Genomic DNA, 19,275 nt, shown 5'->3' with positions numbered 1-19,275 from the left:
TCACCTGTTGTGAATGGCAGTACCAGATACGAAGCCTGGCATTTGTTGTCCCAGGCTTCTTCTTCTTCTTTTTTTTTTTTTTTTTTTAAGATTTTATTTATTTATTTGACAGAGAGAGATCACAAGTAGGCAGAGAGGCAGGCAGAGAGAGAGGAGGAAGCAGGCTCCCTGCTGAGCAGAGAGCCCGATGCGGGACTCGATCCCAAGACCCTGAGATCATCATGACCTGAGCTGAAGGCAGAGGCTTAACCCACTGAGCCACCCAGGCGCCCCCAGGATTCTTTTTAATACAACTATCTGCCCTAGAAATCCCTGGTTCTTCTTTAAGTCCCATAGAGCCAAGACATTTTGACTGACCTTAAAGGAAAAGTGTTTTCTTTTTTCCTTTCTTTTCTTCCTTCCTTTCTTTTTTTAAAAACGGTATTATTTATTTGTCAGCGGAAGAGAGAGAACACAGCAGGGGAAGCAGGAGGCAGAGGGAGAAGCAAGTCCCTGCTGAGCAAGGAGCCTGTTGTGGGACTCCAGCCCAGGACCTGGGAATCATGACCTGAGCTTCATGAAGCAGACCTACTGAGCCACCCAGGTGCCCCAGATAAGTGTTTTCAGCAGACTTTGAACCAAAAGGGACCATAGGGAATGACATTGGGTTGAGATACCATGTCCTTGTTGATGAAGTACTACGTGGTTGAAGCTTAGAAGAAATGACAAAAGATAACAATGGGCTGTAGGGTACAGACCTAGATAGGAGATGTAGGCTTAGGATAGATTCTGAAAGATCCTGCCTTAGTGAAGAGATTGAACATTACCTCTGAGCCAGTAATTCTCAAATGCTGCTGCACATCAGAGCCCACATTAGAACTCCCTCCTCACCCTCCTCACCTAACCCCAGAAATTCAGATTTAATTTGTGTGGGGTAGGACTCAAGTTCATACTTTTTGTTTTAATTTTCTGTCTTTTTGTTTTTTTTTAAGATTATTTATTTATTTATGTGACAGATTGAGAGAGAAGGAGAGAGAGAGCATGTGCACACAGGCAGGGAAGAAGCAGAGGGAGAGGAAGGATTGATATGGGGCTTGATCCCAGGACTCTGGGATCATGACCTGAGCTACAGGCAGATGTTTAACTTACTGAACCACTCATGTGCCCCAAGCTCATATTTTTTAAGATGCTCGGCAAGTAGACTTTGCTTCTAGCCATGACAGTGTATCTGGTACTGGACTTGTCTTCCCTCTCCCAACAATTAAAAAATTAGACAAAGTACATGAAACTATTTTTTTTGGATATTGAGTAACAGGAAGTACAGGTCTGTGATATCCCAAAGAAGGGAAATAAGCAAGGTAAGCTGTGTTTGCTCTGGCTTTCTGCCTAGAACACTCACACAGTGCTGGTAGGAATGGAGAATAGCACAGCCCCTTTGGGAGATAGTTTCTTCTAAAGTTGAAAATTTGATTATAAGACTTAGCATTTCCACTCCTAAGATTTACGCTAAAGGAATGAAAACATGCTTACAAAAATATTTGCACCCAAATGATCACAGAAGCTTCATTCATAATAGCCCCAAACAGGAGACAGTCCAAATGTTTGTCAAAATGGATAGCATTTTGATAATGCACACAATGGAATACTACTCAACAGAAAAAAGGAAGATATTATGGATTCACACACCATGGTTAAATCCCAAAGAATCTTGGGTAAAAGAAGCCAGATGCAGAAGAGTAAATATTGTCTGATTCAATGTATACGAAATTCCAGCACAGACAAAACTAATCTTTATGGATAGAAAGCTGGTAGTTGCTTAAAGCTGTCTCTTCAGGGAAGGATAACCTTGGGGAATTTGTCGGGAAAAGGTCATATGGGAGCTGTCTGAGGTGATGGAAATGTTTTATATTTTGTGCTGGTTACACAGGTATACACATTTGTTAAAAACACACTGAATTATATATTAACAATAGGTATCTTTTTTATGTGTAAATTATACACTTATAAAGTTGGTTGAAAAAAAAAATCATCCCAGATAATTCTTTTGTGCAGCTATGGTTGAGAACTACTGATCTAAGCCACCTGGAAGCCATTAAAGGATCTGTGATTTAGAAAGATCACAGAGGCATCAGTGTATAGGATGGATCATTGTTAGGAAATTAGAAGGTTATTACAACATGGAGACATGATTAGACTAAAATTTCATCAGTAGCAGTGAGTACAAAGGGAAGCAATAGTTGGTAGAGATATTAGGGTCAGACCCAATAACTGGAATATGCTGGAATCTACTGGAAAGAAGGAATAAAGAATGACATTCAGGGTTTTAGTTAGGTGGTTTGGTAAATGGCACTACCCTCAAGTCACTGAGTTAAAAGGGAGAAACAGACTTCAAAAGAAAGAAACAAATCTGTTATGGACATTTTGAATTTGAAATTTATGTGAAACTCTAGGGCAAAAAAGGCATCATGGATCAATCGCAAACGTGGGTGTGGACTTTAAGAGATTAGGAGAGAATTGTGGTGTGGAAATAGATTTGGTGTTGACTCTCAGAGATAGGAGAGTAGATGAGACTTCCAGCAGCAGTGTGAAATATGAGAAGGTATGAGGACTGACAGTACACAGAAAAGCCAACATTGAAGGATTTGATGGACAAAGGAGAGCATTCAAAGTAGACCTAAGGAATCCTCAGACAGGATGAAGGATGAAGACAAAGAGATTGGAAAAACTAGTGATGAGGAGGTTTCAAGGTTTCAAGGAGAAGACCAATTCTATCTATCTATCTATCTATCTATCTATCTATCTATCTATCAATAAGATAACCAAGTAAGATTAGGACCAGAAGGTATCCACTGGATTAAAGGAAGAGGAGACTGGTGTACCAAAGATCACTACTAATTTCATACAGAGGAAAATCCATATTTTCGTAGCTTGAGAGTGGCAGCTAGGAGAGTGAAACCCTTGTTTTCAATGTACTTAAAGTCAATGGTGCGCAAGAGGTGGCTTATACTGGCTTGTGAGAGCCCATTGTTACTTTTTCAGGAATTTTATAAGAAGTTATTAATCATAGCCATTATTGAAAAGGAAATTACATAAACCTACAATGAAATCATATGAGGAACCAACGTAATAAATACTGAAAAATCATCATTGCCTTATTATTTAAATACATTTTATTATTACCCAGGCTGTTGAGGTTATTTACATGTCTTACATCCATATGGTAGAGATACTATGTAATGACATGCTACTGCATACCTCTTCTGAACTCCAGTTGCATTCATCCACAGCATGTGGTAGCTTGAAATTTACCATGATGGCAGTATTTACACCTCAGAAATTGGCAATGCCACAAATAAAAATTTGATTTATTGCTTTATTCAGTGTCTACTCTAGGTTTAAAAATGTGATGGAAAAACTGTTTACAATTTGGTTAAGATTTAAAAGTTTCCTGTGTCCATAGCAGTTTTATTATGAAAAGAAAAAAAAAGAAAGTAGAAAGAAAAGACATATTCTTGCAGTATTTGAAAACTATTAGCTGACTCAGAAAAGAAGTCGCTCATGTCCTGTCATTGAGTTACTCCAGGTGTTTGTGTTGTTTCCTATCTTGTTAATGTGAATAGAAGTAACAACTGACATTCACATGATCACTTTGAAGTTTCCTCTCTTTTAGCTTGTGATGAAAATATAGTATCTCTAACCATTCTTCTCCAAATATGCTTACAAATACCTCACTACCCCTCCATTCTCTATTCTCTATTTTCTATTCTCTCTCTCTCTCTTTTTAAAGATTTTATTTATTTATTTGAGAAAGAGACAGCGATGTGACACAGAGCACAAGCAGGAGGAGAGGGAGAAGCAGACTCCCTGCTGAGCAGGAAGCTCCATTAGGGGCTCAATCCCAGGACCCTGGGATCATGACCTGGGGGGAAGGCAGATGCTTAATGGACTGAGCCATCCAGGTGCCCCTATTTTATATTCTCGAAGTGGTTGAGGGGGGTCAAGAATCACAGCATTTATTCTAGAGGATATAAAAATCCAGGAGTTTCTCTCTCCTGGAGGAGCTTATACATATTATATTGCTTCCGCATATAATATGTATTGTTTTTTGGGGTGCTTAAACTGGAAACTTATTTTTTAATACCTTCTTACACTTAGTTTTTCTTTCCATTAGACTGTAAGATCATGGCAGCTACAGGCCTCTTTATCTCTAGTGCCTTAATGTAAAACTTGGAACATAATGTGAATCTTCATTTTATTTTTTTAATTTTTAAAAAGGTTTTATTTATTTGCAAGAGCGTATGAGCAGGAGGGAAATGTAGAGGCAGAGGGAGAAGCAGACTCCCCACTGAGCAGGGAGCTGGATGCAGAACTCGATCCCAGGACCCTGGCAAAGGCAGACACTAAAATGACTGAGCCACCCAGGAACCCAATATGTATCTTTAAAAAGTGTATAACTGAGTGAGTGAATGAAGGAAGGACATAGGGATCCATAACTCAGACTGAGGTTTGACTATCTCCAAAGGCCATTTTCCATTCATGAAAAGTCAAGAAATAACAAGATCTATCAACAAAGATCATCATGTATGGATAGGAGAGACAGAATAAAATGCAGGCCTCTCTATCTTGTACTAATAAACTGTATCCAACTGCAACTCAGCAACCTAAATGAAACATACACTTGTGTAATTTTACTCATTTGGAACATAACTGAGGCCAAGATCTGAGGTCACTATAGTATACAGCCCCTTAAAACATTTAATCTTGGCTTTTTAAAGTTTACAAGGGGGGCCTGGTTGGCTTAGTTGGTTAAGCGGCTGCCTTTGGCTCAGGTCATGATCCCAGGGTCCTGGGATCCAGCTCTGCATTGAGCTCTCCTCTCAGTGGAGAGTCTGTTTCTCCCTCTCTCTCTGCCTGCCGCTCTGCCTACTGTGCTCTTTCTCTCTGCCACATAAACAAATAAAATCTTTATAAAAAACTAAAGTTTACAAAATGCGCAACATTCACAGTTGCTCTTTAAGCAATGGACACTGACCTTCTGTGTTAGTATTTGTCTTCATTCAACAGAATTAATTAAGGACCAGAGAAATAAGAATTTCTTTGTATCACCTAGCTATTAGGTAGCAGATCTAGGTTTTAAATTCAGGTCTTTAGACTCAAAAGTATATGCATTTCCTTTATACCATCTGTGTGTCTCCTGGGAGGTTGTTTTGTTTGTTTTTGCAGATTGTTCTCTTAGGAAATAACCCCAGGGTACTTCTTGGCACTCTCTGCTTTCCTACCATTCCTTTTGAGCTTCCCCTAACATTTTACCTTCTGTTCACCATCTAAATACTGGTGTTCCCTCAAGTTCTATCATCAGCTCTCTTACTTTCTTGGTGTTTATGCTTTCATTATTCAATGTCACAGTCTCATACATATGATTATACACAGAAAATCCTCATTATTTGCAATAGTTATGTTCTATAACATTGCCAAGAACATGGGATTGTTTTATTGCTCCTAGAGGAAACTCAAGATCAGGTCCTGTAAGCTTCTGATTACATTTTCTTCAACCAATTGATACTTAACCTTGTTTTCTGTTACTGTTAAAAGACACCTTATTTATTTATTTATTTGACAGAGGGAGATCACAAGCAGGCAGAGAAGCAGGCAGAGAGAGAGGAGGAAGCAGGCTTCCTGCTGAGCAGAGAGCCCGATGCGGGGCTCAATCCCAGGACCCTGGGATCATGACCTGAGCTGAAGGCAGAGGCTTTAACCCACTGAGCCACCCAGGTGCCCCAAAAGACACCTTATTTAATATATATTGTTGACTCTTTTACATTGAACTCACAGACAACAACACCATAACTCATGCCTGAATGAAGCTCATCTAACTCATGTTATTTCTTCCATAAGGCAGATTATATAACCTTATTGTACTTCTGAACTTGGACTTAGGAATAGCAGTTCTGCATTACGGTTGGGGTCCTTTTCAACAGCAAAATCACCAATAAAATGCACAAAAATGCAAAAAATGTGGCACTGAAGAGGCCATGCAAAAGACATTTGTTTACAGTGTAAGAGCTGAAACAAGAAGGCAGAGCATTGCCTTGTTTGTCCTCAGCTGGGAACATGCTCATTGGGCAGTTCAAATATTTTGCTTCTGTGTGCATGTCTGCCAATGACCACAAAAGCCCCATGTGTATTGATTTTTACCAAGTAGGTAAATTTATAAATATGGAAATATGAATAGAGGATTGCTTATATTTAAACTTTTTAAGTCTACTTTTCCAATATCTAATTCTTTCCATTACCCTAGACCTGCATTTCCAATTATCAACTGTAATTTTCATTTGGAAGTCTCAAAAACATTGCATCTCAGACCAAAACCTCTCTTATTTCCCTCTTTTAAAGATTCCTTACTATTTTAGCATTTACTATATTACCATTTAGCAAAAGCTACAAATGGGAGTCATTTTAATTCTTCTTTGTTTTACTCACACCATTTATTGTTTACCAAATCTTTTGATTTCACCTCCAGAATATCCTTTAAGCATGTCTTCTCCTTTTCACCCTTACTTCCATTGAAATGATTCAAATTTTTCCTTTTTATTGAGGGATAACTGACAAATAAAATTGTAAGATATTTAAAGTGTACAATGTAATGACTTGATGTATGTATACATTGTGAACAGATTACCCACATTGGGTTAATTAACACACCCATTACCTCAGATATTTACATATATACATATATGTATTTTATATATATGGCAAGAATGTTTAAGTTCTACTTTCTTAGCAAATTTTAATTATACAAATTTATCAACAATAGTCAGTAAGTTATGCATTCAAGCCTCAGACCTTATTTATCTTATGGCTCTAAGTTTGTACCTTTTACCAATCTCTGTATGACAACCACTTTTCTACTTCCTATTTCTATAAGTTTAACTTTTGTTTTTAGAGTCTACATATAAGTGATAACATGCAATATTGTCTTTCTCTATTTTATTTGGCATAATGCCCTCAAGGTCCATCCATGTTGTGAATGGCAGAATTTCCTTTTCTTTTAAGAGTAAAGAAAGGTCCGTGAACGCCAAAACAGGACAGTAGAACTCATCCAATGAAAAGAATAAAAAGAAAAAAGAATGAAAAAGGGTGAAGATAGCATAAGGGAATTTTGGGACACCATCCTACTGACCAATATATGTAATTATACAGGCCCCTCGAAGAATCATTATTTCTTTGAATAGGCCTATTTCCTTGGCCAAAGCAAATCATCTGACCATGCCCAACTCAAAGAATTGGGGAAGCACAATCCTACAGTGTACTTTGAAAGACGAGAGCTAGAATCTCAGTGAGTAGCACTGACTAATTCAATGTGATTTACAAATTAAGAACAGGGGAGTATTAAGGATGTTTCCTGCACTGGTCCTAGCACTGAATAGTCTCTTTCATCTAACTCTAACATTGTGACAAAGATACTATAGAGCTGTTGGTTCTTCACCCTCCCAGAAGCTTCCTAAATGAAATTTGAAACTAGCCACCATATGTAGAGGACAGGCAGAGACCAAAGAGAAGGGTCCCTCCAGGCACTTTTAATAAACAAAGGGAACTTACATAAAAGGCTTGTGCTGGGCGGTAGCAAGAGGAGTGGATTCCAGCACCCACCATCCAAATCTTGGAAGTTTGTAAAAAGGCCTTAACTGGTTTCATGCAGGTGTTATCAATACCGTCATTATCTCAAGTCCGTGTCCTTGGAGCAGCCTATGGGACCAGGAGGGGCAAGCAGAACTATTTCCTAGTACAGGGAATGGGTGAGGAGGAGCTGAGTGCATGGGAGACCTGCTCTCAGGTCAATTGGTGGTCACATCTTTTTTTTTTTTTTAAACTCCAGTGCAATTAACACACAGTGTGATATTCATTTTAGGTGTACAATATAGTGATTCAACAATTCCATATATTACTCCGTGCTTTTTAAGATAAGCATATTCTTCTTAATTCCCTTCACCTATTTCATTCATCCTTCCATCCATCTCCCCTCTGACAAACATCAGGTTGTTCTCTATAGCTCAGTTTATTTTTTTGTTTGTGTCTCTCTCTCCCTTTTTTCCCTTTGTTCATTTTGTTTTGTTTCTTGAATTCCACAGATGAATGATATCATATGCTATTTGTCTTTCTCTGACTTATTTCACTTAGCCTTATACTCTCTAGCTCCATCCATGTTGTTGCAAATGACAAGATTTTATTCTTTTTAAGTCTGAATAATATTCCATTGTGTATATATATATCTATATATCTATATCTCAATGGACACAGGTTGCTTCCATAATTTGGCTATCGTAAATGAGGCTGCAATAAATAAAGGAGTGCATATATCCCTTTGAATTAATGTTCTTGTATTCTTTGGGTAAATACCAGGAGTGTGATTGCTGAATCATAGTATAGTTCCATTTTAAATTTTTTGATGAGACTCCATACTCTTTTCCAGAGTTGGCTGCGCCAGTTTGCATTCCCACCAACAGAGGAAGAGCGTTATTTTTTCTCCACATCCTAGCCGATGCTTATTGTTTCTTATGTTTTTCATTTTTGCCATTTTGGTAGGTGTGAGGTGATATCTCATTGTGGTTTTGATCTGGATTTCGCTCATGATGAATGATGTTGAGCATCATGTCCATTGGCCATCTGGTTGTCTTCTATGGAGAAATGTCTGTTCATGTCTTCTGCCCATTTTAAAATTGGATTGTGTGTGTGTGTGTGTGTTGAGCTGTATAAGTTCTTCATATATTTTGGATACTAACCCTTTATTGGATGTATCACTTGCAAATATCTGCCAGTTGTCATGTTCTTTGGATGACCTCTCCTAACAATAATCAACTAGGAAATGTAACTAAGAAAAAGATACTTAGTAAATTGGGGTAACCATCACTGCAAGTTTCCCAGAAAACTGTTCTCTTTTACTTCTAAAAGCCCTGAGGTTTTCCCTTCATCACAGCAGTGAAAGATGTTAGAACTGTTCTCAGTTAGTGGTTTCAGGATTATGCAAACATTACATCAGTCTTACATATGGACTTTGCAGTATCTATTTTGTCTGTTCAGAGGTATTTTCTCCATTTTTTGCTTACCTCCCTGTTCTCACTTGCGTAATATGTTACCATCTTTGTTTGTTAGTGAAGTGTTCAGACAGAGAAAAGTGACCTTATAGAGGGAGCATAAGAATAAAGGAAGAGGAGCAGCCATCAAAATTGTAGCAGCATATTTCTATCCACCTATGACTAAAAACAGAGTTATTGAGTAAATGCACACAGGATTTAAATGCCTGGTTGAAACTAGGCAGGTAGCCTTCAATAAAGGAAGTCATTCTAATATGACAAGATGACACAGAAAAGGATGACCCAGAGAGATCAGTGTCAGAATTGTGTAAGACCAGGGGAGGTCTCAGACCTTAGCCTTGACTGGAGGTTTATTGTCAGTCCTATTGATCAAGCCCCTGACATTTTAGCATCCCATGTGCAGTCCACCTACTAAAGGGGGACCTTCAGTAGTGTGGAGCGACTTTGGTGCCCCCTGAGTCATGGAAAGCAACACAAGGTCTGAAGTCACCCTGAACACCCGGAACCTCTGTCAGCAAGCTACACATATGTCTTCATTTCCTGTGCTGGGAAAACACTGACTTAACAGCATTGCTTTTGACTCTTTCAACCACTTCAGCAGTGTTGACTCAGAGGCCTTTGAGCATTATAGATTTCTGTAGCTCTCTAACAAAGGACCAGCGTGGTAATGTTGGGTTCCTCCATTCAGTCACCTCCAGAACCCCCAATTACCCAGCAGATAGAATTCAGCATCTTCACCATTTTCTGCAATAGGACCTACAAATCTGCTCTCCAGGGAAGGGTTCTGCATTTCAGATTGCCCCAAATGAACACTTTACTTAACATGTATTTTCTGTGGTCCCTACTTTTTACCATCTTTCACCATCCTCAGGGGGAGGATGGAATTTCTTTCTTTCCAATTCCCAAATGAAAACTCCCCATCCCTCATCAATCAGAACAAATATTTGGAAAACAATTATTAATGAGCGGTCTCTTGGGGTTCAATCTGCCACTCCAAAGTCTTACAGAGCTCTTTCTTTTAACAAGGGCCCTGCAAATTCTGGTGAATACAATCAGCTTCATCTTCTTGGATTATGCATTTTTGGTCATGCAAGGATCTTTTGAGATTATATTCTGATTATTCTTGGCTTTATGAGATGTTTCTTGGCCTATGAAGAAGTGCTCCTGGGGTACCTGGGTAGCTCAGTTGGTTAAGTGACTGCCTTTGGCGCAGGTCATGATGCTGGAGTCCCAGAATCTAGTCCCGAATCAGAGTCCCTGCTCTGTGGGGAGTCTGCTTCTCCCTCTGACCTTCTCCCTCTCGTACTCTCTTTTTGTCATTCTCTCCCTCGCGAATAAATAAATAAAATCTTTAAAAAGAGAAAAAAAAAAAAGGTTTTGCTTTAAAAAAAAACCCCCAAAACAAGCACATGCAATGCAAAAAAATGTCCACTAGAGGGAGCACCAGCACACAAGCTTGCCTGTAATTTGAGACACTCAATTGTGGCTTCCTGTTCCTCCCTATCTGGACTGAACTGAGAAGGTGAAATTTTCAGGGATACGGTGTTATATAAAATATACATAAGAGAAGATTAAACACATTGCTGTGATTGTTTTTCTATAGAAATGTAAAGCTGAATTTGGTGGGGAGAGAGAGTTGAATTGGTGATGTTAAATTTGCAGTCATTGTTTCCATTCATTGAAAAATAACCTGGGGAAAAAAGTTTAAAAACAATTATTTAAGAGGTTCCTTAAAAGATGAAGTGTAGAAATACCATATGACTCAATAATTCCATTACTGATTGTTTGCGTGAAGAAAATGAAAACACTAATTAAAAAAGACATATGTACTCCTGTGTTTATTACAGTGTTATTAACGATAGTCAAGATATGGAGAAAAGATTTCTATATGTAAGAAATATACATATATATGAATATTACTCAGCCATGAGAAAGGAATAGATCCTTTTTTTCTTCAAAAAGGATGAGATTTTGACATTTGCAACAACATGGATGGAACTAGACGGCATCCTAAGTGAATCAAGTCAGACAAAGACAAATACCATCTGATTTCACTCATATGTAGAATCTAAAAAAAAAATAAAAAACCAAAAAAATCACAAATGAATAAACAAATAAACAAAATGCAGAAGAAGACCCATAAATACAAAGAATACACTAGTGATTGTCAGAGGGGGTGTGGAGGGGGGAAGGGCAAAATGGGTGAAGGGGAGAGGAAGATATGGGCTTCCAGCTATGGAATGAATAAATCAACAAATCATAGGAATAAAAGGTACAACATAGGGAATACAGTCAATGATATTGCAATAGCGTTACATGGTGACAGATGGTAGCTACACTTGTGAGCATAGCATAACGCAGAGGAGTTGAATCACTATGTCATATACTTGAAACTAGTGTGTCTGTTATATTCAAAGAAATTGAAAAACTATTTAAAGCATCTAGGGTAACCAAATTTTATTAACTGATTTTATTGCAAACTTTAGCCAAGCTATTCTTTAAACCTTCGTCTTTTGTAGAAAGCACTCCCTCTAGAGATTTAACACCTATCCAATGGTTTTTCTTTCCCATTGCCTCAAGCTCTTCCCAGCTCCTGCCCTTCACCTCTCTTCCTTGGCCCCATGACAAATATGTCAACTCACCGCTATCAGCAATTAGGACCAGAATTAGGGCAGTAAGTGTGAAAAACAAGAATGCAATAAATAAAATTTCACCCTAAATTCCTACGACAACACCAAGGATCCTCCCAAACTAGAGAAGTAAATCTGATCTGAGTATGCATTTCGTAGAATCCCATAAATCATTCTTCATTCTTCATAACTGGGGAGCTCAGGGGTTAGTAATTACTTCATGCCATTATGCTAAGTGAAATAATCCAGAGAAAGACAAATACTGCATGGTATCATTTATATAAAGAATCTTAAAAAAAAAAAGTCAGACTCCTAGAAACAGAGAGTAGATGGTGGTTGCCAGGTGCTGGGGTAGGGGAAATGGATAGAAGGTATAAAGGGTACAAACTGAGTTGCACGCTGAGTAAGGTCTGAGGCTCTAATGCATTGCATGGTGACTTTAGTTGATAATACTACATTGCATAACTGAAATTTACTAGGAGAGTAGTTGTTAAATGTCCTCTGTCTCCTTAAAGAGGAAAATATGGGAGGTGATGAGTGTGTTAAGTTAATTGTGGGAATCCTTTTACTATATATATCACATACACTTTAAATATATCACTTTTTTTGTCAATTACATCTCAATGAAGATTTAGAATCAAACAAAAATTCATGTCAGAACACAAACTCTGAGAGTTCTGAACCTTAAAGATACCTGAGTACCTTATAAACTAAAGAGAAGCATAAGGAAATAACTATTTTTGTTTCAGGAGGTTCTTTCACTTTCCAAAAGGGTATTTTCTGTGCATCTTTTAAATAAAAATGTTTTCTAGAATGTTTATACATGTATAGAATGTTTATAAACTTTGTGCAATTTATTACGAATTTAAATGCTAAATTGGAGATACTGTGTAAGTATTTTTGTATTGTAAATATCATATTCCTTTTAAGGCACTTATCTAGCTTGTTCTAAGTCTGCATGAATACATCATGAATGTTAGATTGATGCGTCCTGAACCCCACCCATCAAAACACTGAAGACCTGGAGGATACACATCTGCTCATACCCTACGTCCAAGACAATTTGGATCCTTAACCAAATGTGCTTCAGTTTGTTTGTTTTCGAAGGAGACCAGAAGAAGACCAACTTTACCTGCAGATAGATTAGAGTGGCTTGTCATTCAAGGAAGGCATTTACTGACTCTGACCCCGGAACAGAGGTCACCGGATTGACAGCTGTTGCCCAAGCTTGTCCTCTCTGGTTCTCTTTCTTGGGATACGGAGTCGGATTCGGATCTGCAGGTTAGACTGCCCCAGGGCTGGAATTAAAACGAGCAAAGCATGGGGCAGCCATTTTCTGCCGGGGGATAAGGAGTCAGGAGAAACGGCTGCGCAGAGAGAAATAAAAGAAAAAAACCAGACCTCCACAGAGAAGCAGAGGTGACGAGGACGCACCTTCTGGCTTTCTGATGTCTGTCACTGCCTGTCCTCTGACTGGCTAGTAACTTCCCAACTTCACGTCAGGACCTTTGCGTTTATCATGCTATCACATTCTCACAGCCTTGTGAGGTAGGGCACCCACTAACAAACGTGCTCAGAGAGGGTGAAATACGTGGCCACGTTTGCCCAGTTGAAGAGACAGATTTGACCGGAAGTCTCCTGGCGGCTGACACCCGCTGTCTTCCGGCTCCTGTATTCACACGGCGCGGCCTGTATTCCTCTAGTTATAGTCACACAGCGCAGGGCCTGTATTCCTCAAGTTGCGCCGGCTTCCCTGCAGCACAGCCGGGGTCCTGAGCGGATCTGAGAGGAGCCAGAGCAGGAAATGGTGAGGGTGCAGGGGCCAGCGAAGGAAGGCCAGAGCCGGGGCGGGGTGGGGGTGGGGGTGGTGGTGGTGGTGGTGGGGGTGGTGGTGGTGAGAACATGGAGGGAGGCCTGAGGAAAATGCTCTCCTATTTGATCCGTCTATTTTTTTCATTATGTATCAACCCTCCTTCTCCATAGGGGACATCCCAAGCATACATCCCTGAGATAATTTCTGGGACAGAAGAGGCACAGATGTCCCGCCAGGTTACTACTCCCTCAGCATGAGGGGACCTGGGGCTCCCAGATGGTCTCTTTTTCAAGGGTGCCTGACCAGAGTGGGGCCTGATACAGGCCCAGCAAAGAAGCAGCAGGCCAGATTGATGAAGGAGCAAGAAGGATGGCATGGTGGCATTATGCTGTCTGTCTGTCTGTCTGTCTGCTTCTGTAGGCTGACCACGAAATCTCCGGTGGGCGTGGAGGGGGAGCTTGGCCCGAGCTGGCGTTCCAGATGCCCAAAGCACCCGAGGCGGGACAAGCGGAGCAGATTGGGGGCTGGGATAGGCAAAGGCTTTTGGTTTGTGCCAGGATCCCCAATTTTTATCTCCATAACGTTATTATGATTATTGTAAAATTTTGGACATAGGAGCTTCATTACCTGCTAGACCATCTAGACAGAAATATGTGGTAAATGAATGGAAACAAAAGTCACAAACTTAGGAGAGAGGCAGGCATTTTTAGACCAGTTTAGTGTAGACATTCACCAGACTGGACTGCTGCTGTTTTTTTAACAGTCAACATAAAACTTTTTGCCATGAGCAAAATAATATAATTGACTTTCAGAACTGTCCAAATTATTTTTTTAAACACGATTTTATTTTTTTCACATTACTTTAGGTATCAGATTTTCTTTGGCAAATTTACCCCGCATACCAGATTTTCATCTTAGAGCCTTGTTTATATTTACATAAGTGATGTTCACCTATACCTTTCTCTAATTCCTCATGGTTTATATCTTCTTTTTCAAATGTGTATCTTTTAAGTTGTCCTTCTCGAAGACATTTGGAGGAAAAATTATGAATGAAACACCTATACCTTCTTCATTTCCATCATAGGGTGGCATCTTAACTGTCTAACCCACAGCGGCCCATCAGCTGAGGGAAGCTGGATTTCTTGTTCTCCTCAGACACAGTTGGCTGCATGTCATAAAGCAACAGCTGGCTAAAGCTTCTCCACTTCCTTATTAGCAGCTGTAACCCGGTCACGGTCTGAGCCATATATTTTGACAAGTTTTAACCTCTGAAGAAGGTCTTTTTTTTGAATAAGCTCACCAATTTTGCTTTTTCTTCATTTAATCTTTGTTTGAGAAGATTCTCTTTTGCAAAATCCTTTTGGGGGCCGCTGCATGACCTAGTATCAAGTGACTGATATACACATGCATTAATATTCGTAAAGGTGTTTTGAAATATGTCCTTTCATCAAATTCATCGTACGTTTAAAATTTTCTGGATATTCCAACAGTTTTCTCTGGTTGGAGATGCTGCTTCCTCTGAAGAAGGCTGATCATTTTCTTCATCCTCTATTGATGACATTTTGCCACACTGTAGCAGGAATTAGACCAAGATCTTATTTTCCTGAGTTGTTCTTGAAGTGTTGCCCTCACAGGTGGTTTCCTCGAACAGTTTGTGTGAGGGGGAGGTGGATTGGCACAGGCTGTGGAATGCTGGGGAAAGTGCTGAGTCTGATGGATTTTTCTATCTTGAAAATGAAATCTTGGTTTACCTCATGTAAAGAGAGCTCTACTGGATTCCACAGCCACTCCCTAGGTCCCTGCCCCATGCCAGGCATCCAGGGGCAGGACCTCAAGAAGGCATCTATGAATATTAGTTTCCTGGCCTGCCATGACAAAGTACCACAAACTAAGTGACTTTAAAGTAACAGAAATACATTCTTTCACAATTCTGGAGGCCAGCAGTCTGAAATCTAAGGTATCCCAAGGGTTGGTTTCTTCTGCTGGCTGTGAGGGAGAACACATTTCCTGTTTCTCTCCAGCTTCTGGTGATAGAATATTGTGGACCTTTGGCATTCCTTGGTCTGAGGATGCAACACTTCAACCCCTGCCTCTATATTCACATCACATTCTTCTCTGCATCCTTGGGCCTTTCTCTTTTCTGTCTCTTTTAAGGATACTATCATTGGATTTTTGAGCCCACCCTGATTCAAGAGGATCTTATCTTAAACCTTGCCTTGATTACATGTGCATCAAATCAGGTCATATTCCGAGCTTCTGGATGGACATGAATTTGGCGGGGGCACTACTCAACCCAGTACACTGCATATTTTATACAGTTCTGCCTAATTGGGGCTGACATGCCTTTTTAGGACCATCCAAACCACTTTGAGGTTGACTGCTTTAGCAAGGCCCATGACTTTTTGCAAATAAAAGACTATTTAGGTTGTGAAATACTTGTTATGGAAGTGTTTGGTTAACTTGGAAATCCAGTCACATCACCAAAGAAGTTTTAACTTTACATTTATTGATGAAAGAAAAGAAGACGACGTTCCTCTGAAAACATAGACTCTCAACTATGTTAAAATTTTCACGTGGTTATTAAGTAACTAAAATTTTTTGTATTGTATTCTAGTGAAAATAAAGTTTTTCATCAAACGTGCCCATCAAGAGTTAGACTAAATCATTTCTTAAAAGTCTTGATCAAAAACTACATGTAGCCATTTCAAGAATGAAAATCATATACTAGAAGTTATATTCATAACAAACTGAGAAACACATTAAATATTTAAAAACAATTTTTGAAGCTTAAATTTAATATTTAATATTTTTCTAAATACTGGAAATTGTGTGGGTTTTTTTAAAAGATTTTATTTATTTATCTGAGCGAGAGAGAGAGAAAGAGAAAGAGAGAAAGTGCACGAATGAGAGGAGAGACAGAGGGGGAGAGAAAGGGACAAGCAGCCGCCCTGATGAGCGCAGAGCCCAGCCCAGTGTGGGGCTCCATCTCAGGACCCTGAGATCAGGATCTGAGCCAAAATCAAAAGTCAGGCACTTAACTGACTGAGCCACCAGCTACCCCTACAATTCTGTATTTTTACACAGATGGAATGATAATACACATGTAATGCAAAAACTGGCTCTTTCTCTTTAAGTATAATGTTTAGTCTTCTTTTAAGTATGCACAGAACCATGTTCTTTTAAAAAATGGCTGAACAGTACTTCATATTGTATGGCTGTGTCAATGTTCTCTAATTTATTGGTATCCTTTTAGAGCATTTAATTTTCAGATTTGTTTTGTTTTGCTCTGAGGAATAATATGACGATGAATATTTGGGCAAAAATATCTGTGAAATAAATTCCTAGAGGCAGAACTGTGGTGTCAAAAGTGATGTGATTTACCCTTTAGATAGATATTGTGAAATTGCTAACAAACTTTAACACCAGTTTATTCTCTCCCGGTTTGAGAGGGAGCCTGTTTTCCTATATAGTTTCCAACGGTCTTTTAATTTGTAGTCTGAGAGTTGGAAAGTGCTATCTTCTTCTTCTTCTTTTTTTAATTATGGGTGAGAAAATAAAAGGGAGATAATGAGAAACTAGATACTTATCCTAAATAATTTGATCAGCAGTCATCTGTTGGAGAAAACCTAAGAACTCAGTAGAAATTTATTCTGAGGCAGTAGAAGAAAAATGGGAAATTGTGATAAACAATTTTGGTAGAAAAACCAACTTTGTTTTCACTTTAAGAGTGTTTTTAGCCTTTATTATAATGGACACTGACAATGAACATGGGGACTGTTGCCCTAGAAGACAAGTTACAGAACACGGATCATGGGACTGAGGACTTGTAGAAATGGAGTAGAGTCTTATATATAATTCATCTTATATTATCCTCTTATATAGAACTAGTAATGATTTTAGGCAGGTCATTAGCCCTTATGTGTCTGTTTTCACATGTGTGTAAAGTAAGGGGTTAAGACCTCAGCATCTTAACAAACCTTATGAATCTAAGAAGGGTCTTAATTCAGTAAGTATTACCATTTGATGAGGATTTCCAAAATGAAAATGTTCCAGTTCTAATTCTCCAGTAGATGGTGATATCACAACACTCAAAACAGTTATTAATCTAACTGACTGCAATTCTCCTCTCAAAAGGAGAGACATTCTGAAATGTCAGAAATATTCTTTGCCATTGTAGTAGAATTTTAATTTTACACAAAACGTACATTTATAAAATGTATCATGTTACATTTAATGTTATACAAAAAGTGCATTCGTAAATTTTTTTATGTTACATTTAATATATTTACTTAGGGTATCAGTGGATTGTTAATTGGTTCCTTTAATGTGTAAAGAAATAGAATTCCAAATACAGTTACTTCAGATGATGTGATTTGCTATCTGTCACAATTTCATATTTCAGTTAATTTTATAAATATTTTGGATTCAGTTAGTAGATTTATTTAATTAGAAGACTGAGGGGATGCAGATTGAGCTTTGTATATCTTAATAAAACTTTATGGACATCCAGTTGGCTCAGTCAGTTCAGTGTTCGACTCTTGGTTTTGGCTCAGGTCATGATCTCAGGGTTGTGGGTTCTGGGCTAAGCGTGGAGCCTGCTTGAGATTCTCTCTCTCTCTCTCCCTCTCTTTTACTGCCCCTTTCCCCACTCACTCTCTAAATAAGTAAATAAAATTAAAAAAAAACTTAAAAATATTTCATAAGAAGATAGTTAAAGGAAAGCCTCAAATAAGGTCTCTGGATATCTAGTCAGAAAGAAAGTCAACTTCTGCTAATTGTATAATTATACAAGGATATCAACCAAAAACTTAGTTCACAGAATGGCAAGATTTTAATATATTCTTCAAAAAATCAATTGCACACTTACATTAATGACACATAGTTAGAAGATAAAATTAAAAAAGAAATAAATGTAATGACTTAGCAACAAAAGCCTTGCAAAAGTGGATAGTGATTTATCTTGGAACGTAAAATATATATTGAGGGAATATAAGAAAATCTTAGTAGGAAAAATAAAGGAAGACACTCATAATTATGTAATTAAATTCACTGCACATGAAAATACTATTCAAGGTAAACATAGATGAAATGTAAATAGATGTTAAGAGCCTATATGGAATATTTTACACAAATTGTCAAGTTAATAGTAAAAATATGCAAAAACCAGAAAGTAAGTACATAAAATTTTTTAAGATATTAGTATTCAACATACTCTATAAAATTTTCAAACAGTTTGCAAAACATTTGTCAAAATTAAAAGGTAACTGGAGAACAATGTTAAATGTACATTGAAATAGAAAAAAATTAAAAATGGGTAATTATACAAAGATGTTCTCCCCAAATATAGCATGTTTACAGGTCTTTTTAGCATATAAAGAAAGGTATGTTAACATGAGTTATTTCTACAAGAATTGATCCTGATGAATGTTATCAATGCATGACCATGTACTAGTTCTTAATATGCAGAGAAGAAAATCTTAGAAATTTTTCTTTATCTTAAAAAATAAAACAAAACAAAAATGTAGGTTAGGAACAAAGAACCACAGAAAAGATTTTTACATATTGTTTCCTTGGGAAGACATGTAATCTGATATATAATTTTTAAATAGGACAAAAAAATACTCTGGGTTAATTTAGGAGTATTTCCTGAAAAGAAGGCTAGTGGATGAATTCAGAGCCTGCAAATTTCATTTTTTTTTTTTTAAGGAAAGAATGAATTCATCTTAGCTATCAAAACTCTCCCAGTCTGAACACAGGAACC

General features: G+C 38.2%; 1 pseudogene; it reads right to left on the bottom strand.

Moving 5' to 3' along the window:
- Positions 1-14,607: 14,607 nt before the first annotated feature.
- LOC116575514 lies at positions 14,608-15,322 on the bottom strand (annotated as a pseudogene).
- Positions 15,323-19,275: the final 3,953 nt, after the last annotated feature.

The sequence above is a fragment of the Mustela erminea genome, chromosome 16 (assembly GCF_009829155.1).
Source record: "Mustela erminea isolate mMusErm1 chromosome 16, mMusErm1.Pri, whole genome shotgun sequence".
Classification (NCBI taxonomy): domain Eukaryota; kingdom Metazoa; phylum Chordata; class Mammalia; order Carnivora; family Mustelidae; genus Mustela; species Mustela erminea.
This window is presented reverse-complemented; position numbering and strand designations above follow the sequence as displayed.